This window comes from Furipterus horrens, unplaced genomic scaffold (genome assembly GCF_987537825.1).
Source record: "Furipterus horrens unplaced genomic scaffold, mFurHor1.1.pri manual_scaffold_2, whole genome shotgun sequence".
NCBI lineage: Eukaryota > Metazoa > Chordata > Mammalia > Chiroptera > Furipteridae > Furipterus > Furipterus horrens.
Genome location: NW_028327172.1, coordinates 90,279,589 through 90,283,857, shown reverse-complemented (window position 1 = coordinate 90,283,857; position 4,269 = coordinate 90,279,589). Strand labels below are relative to the sequence as shown.

At 47.5% G+C, this 4,269-nt stretch overlaps 1 pseudogene; it reads right to left on the bottom strand.

Moving 5' to 3' along the window:
* Window positions 1-3,480: 3,480 nt before the first annotated feature.
* On the bottom strand, window positions 3,481-3,970 carry LOC150019074 (large ribosomal subunit protein uL15 pseudogene; annotated as a pseudogene).
* Between the last annotated feature and the right edge of the window lie 299 nt (window positions 3,971-4,269).

The following is a 4,269-nucleotide window of genomic DNA, read 5'->3' as shown; positions in this document are numbered from 1 at the left end:
ACAACCTAAAGTCAAATGAGAAACCTCAACAAAGGAATGGAAATTTTCCCCAAATAGCTCCACTATTATCCCAGTCATAACTGCAACCTCTTCACCAGTAGCTAATGCACAATGACCAAGTTCATACAATGAATGGTCTGAGAGTCTATGAAGTAAGGGCAGGGGTTCTTTTTGCCCATTAGCCTGAACCCTTCGTGCTCAGGGAGGCCCAGGTCAGAGAGGAGGTAGTCCCTGTCTAAAAGGACCCAGCCTAATGGGGAGCATCCCACTGGACCCACCACACATAGGTACATGCATGCAAAGGTAACAGTATAGTTGCTGAGTGACTGCTGCATGCCCCACATTATACAAGATGCTTAACCCAAGTTTATGTCTCATTTAATTCTCACAACATCATTATAAAGTATCCCTGGCTGGTTTGGCTCAGTGGATTGAGCGTCGGCCTGCGAGCTAAGTGTCGCTGGTTCGATCTTCCAGTCAGGGCACATCAGAGAAGGAAAACTCTGACTCCAAAAAACCTCCGCTGCCTTGCGGCATAAGGGAGTAAACCCCGACAGAAAATCCGGAGCCGGAGTCCCTAAGGCGGTTTGACGTTGTAGTCAACACCGGCAACTCCTGCGGCGCACCTGAAGCCAAGCTGTATTGACTCCGTCTTTCCCTTGGACCCTTCAGCTGCGAAGAGAGGGGGGGTCTGCTGCATGGGCAACAGCAGACCCTCCATATCACCCTGCCCAGGCTCTGTAGCTTCAGCTTCACTGGAGAGGACACTCCAGCGTCATCACAAGATGTCGATTCAACACGGGAGGAGACAGATACCGTGTCACCCCCGAGTCGGACTGCACAGCCATTCTCGGCGGTGCAGATAGACTCTTAAGAAGCTACACCATCGTCTCTCGAGATGGACGGCTGCCGAACGATTATAAAGTATGTATTATTTCACCTCATTTACCTGAATAGGAGGATAAGATACAAATGGACAAAGACACAAATGGCTTAAATCAACTGCCCAAGGTCACACAGCAAGAAATTGGTGGAGCCAGATGAAACCCAGCTCTACCTCCAGTCTTAAGCAAGTACTTGTACAATGAACACCTCAATGCCCAGTGGACAAGAGAACACTGAGCATAGTGACATTCATTTCAGGGAGAAAATTGTGGAAGTTCTCCCAGACAAGGTTCATTGGAACTTTGAGAAAGGTGAGGGGTAGCTGGGAGGACCTCATTAATAAGTGGCATACCTATCAGAAAAGTTGACATTTATCGAACAACTGGCTCCATGCCATGTTCCTCACCATAAAATCTCGTAATTCTCACAACACTCTTATGAGATCAGCATTATGATCCTAAAGAGACTCAAGGAGCTTTTCTGGCTCCTGAGCTGCTTCTCTCTCAGGCTCTGGCTCCTGGACTTGCTGGTTCTGGCTCTCAAGCTCACTCTCAGGCTTTTCTTCCTCAAGAATTCCTGGATGGTGCTGCAGCTGCTTCTGTTTCCCAAAGGTCAGTATTTTGGATGGGAAGGAACTCTGGGCACAGCTTGGGATCAGGCTGGCCTAGCAGAGAGTGGAAGGTTTATTCTTTGGGTGTTCTAGAGGGAACAGGCTCTGAGGCAGAAGCCTGCCATTCTTCCAAAATTATGTGGCTTTTGTGTATTATGTTGCTTTAGTTTGTAAACTAACCCCATAGAAACTAACAGGAAAAAAAAAAAAGAACCCAGGTGTTAGAGTTTAGCCTTAATTGATAGACTTAAGTAATTAAAGCTGTAACTTGATAGGCTTAAGTGATTGCTTTTCAATAAAGATTTCTTTCCTTTATCACCAAAAAGAAAGAAAAAAAAAAGGAGAGAGAGAGAGAAAGAGACTCAGGTTCAGGGAGGGCAAGTGACTTTTCCATGGTCAGTCATGTAGCTAACAAATGATAGATTTGGAATCTGAGCCTAGACCTGTCTGGTTCTAGTAGGAGAGGACAAAACACTGGCTTGACTGGAAGGGACAGTAGGCTCTGAGGAGAGGCTAATGGAGGCCACCTGTGGAAGCATCATTCCTAGCCTAGTGGAGCTTATTTAAAGAGTCTTGGCTCTGAGGGTTGAAGAGTAGCTGGAAGCTCTGTCCGCTTGCTCCCAGCCCCAGACCAGATTTGAAGCTAAACTACAGGTCAACCAACTTGAAAAACCAGGTGACGTGTAACTGATCTAAATTTTTATAAACAGGAGCATGGAGGAAGAGGGAGGAGACATGGTGAGGGTAAGCCCCGCCACATGCAGATGCAGCAACAAAGAAGTCAGAGGGCTATTGCAGCCGTGGAGGTTCCTCCTCCCCATGGGAGCATGAGATCTCAGGCTATGCATGGGTTCCCAATCCAGAGCAACAAGAGATGGGAAGGAATCAATGGATATTCGGTCCACCTGGGAGCTTGTAGCACACTATCCCAGGGAAGGAGTGAGACAATTGTTACAGCATGGGTTTGGGAAGTTTGCTTAGATCTGTGACTGCTAGAGGAGCCACAAAGCAATTCCAGTTCAAGGTCAAAGAAGGGTCTACTCAGTACACCTAGCAGTGACTTTGAGAGGCCCCCTATTCTCTGGAAGAACCTTGGAGTGGAGAGCTGTAGGAGTCTAGACTTTGTGGCTTTAGGAAGAAGACCAGTCTTACCCACCCCAAGGGTATGGGAGGCATCCCTCTCCCCACCTGCTGAGTCACTTGGTCTGCACCATCCTTTGGTCTTCCAAGACAAAGGGGTATGTCACTGGTCTGGAAATTTGGCCCGGCCCTGCTCAGTTAGTGCAGAAGAATGGGACATTTGGCCTATTCAGAGCCTGGGCAGAGCTGGGAGTTTTCACCCCACCCTTCTGTCCCCAGCCATACCAAAAGATTGGATTTTTTAAAATCTCCTTCTGCTTGGTTAGGCAGCACAGAGGTGCCAGTGAGCCATGCAGAACTGGGTTTTTGTGACTGTGTCTCCTGGGTGGCTTCTGTCAGACAGGTGTGTGTTGGATTCTACAGCTGCAATATGGGGAAGCAGAGCTGAGCTCCCTAGTGAGTTCTGGCCATGCAGTCCTGGGAAGGAGAAAATGTTCCCACCCTGCCCCTCCTATAGGGTGTGAATGCCACCCCCAAGACTGTTTGAATAACCCCTGCCAGGTACCAGATACACCCACTCAGTGCAGTTCCATGGGGGAAGGAAGAGCAGCTCAGAGCAAGGACATTCAAAGGGTGAGACCTGAGGCAGACCCAATGTCTGGGATCCTGGGTCCTGAGGCCCAACCACTAGTCTACTAGAAGTTTCACCCTGGCAACCTTGCTGAGGGCCAGGTGGGGACCGTGTCTGATACTGGTTTGCAACAAACACCCTCTCAGGAGGCCCAGGACCAGCACAAGTGGCCAGCTTTGGACAACACTGGAGCATGATCCAATGGGCTTTACAAAAAACATATCCAGAGGGTGATCACAGCTGAGGAGAACCACACTTCCTTTTTTTTTTTTTCACTTGTGAAAATTTAATGAACTCCCCTCCATGTGGCTTCAAGCTACCAGCACACAGGTCCCACCAACACTTTTAATCTTCTCTTTGGCTCTTCTGCTGAAGAATTTGGCCTTCACAATGACAGGCTGCTTTGGGAGCTTTCCCTTCCCCAGAACTTTGTAGTAGCCCGATTGCACCACATCAATGATGGGAGCGACTCCAGTCTTGTTTTTTCACAGCATTTACCCGTGTCTGCTCACTGACCAAGGTCCACAGTTTGTCAAGGTTGACAGTGGGGCAGAGGCTCTGGTTTCTGTTTAAGTGGAAATGCCTCATACCAGCTTTCCCAAAGTAGCCTGGGTGATATTTGTCGAAGTTGGTCCTGTGATGATGCAAGCCACCAGCATTACCTTGGCCGCCCGGGTGCTTCCTGTGCTTGCCGATACGGCCATGGCCATGGCTCACGTGGCCCCTAAGTTTACGGGTCTTCCTCAGTCTGGATGGCATGTTGATGGCCGAAATGCAAGAGGGAGGTCTTTATTTTTTAATGTTTTATTTTTTCTTTACTAGTTCATTTTTTCCTCTTTTTTCTTTCATATCTCTTGTTCTCTCCTTTTATTCTATTTATTGTCTTTTTAACTTTTTTCAGTTTTTCTTTTCCTATTATTTTTATTTTTCTCTATAGTTTTATTATGATTTCTTATTTTTCTTTTTTAATATGCTTTATTGATTATGCTGTTACAGTTGTCCCAATTTCTTTTCCCTTTGTCCCCCTCCACCCAATGACCCTCTTCCCTCCAATTGCTACCCC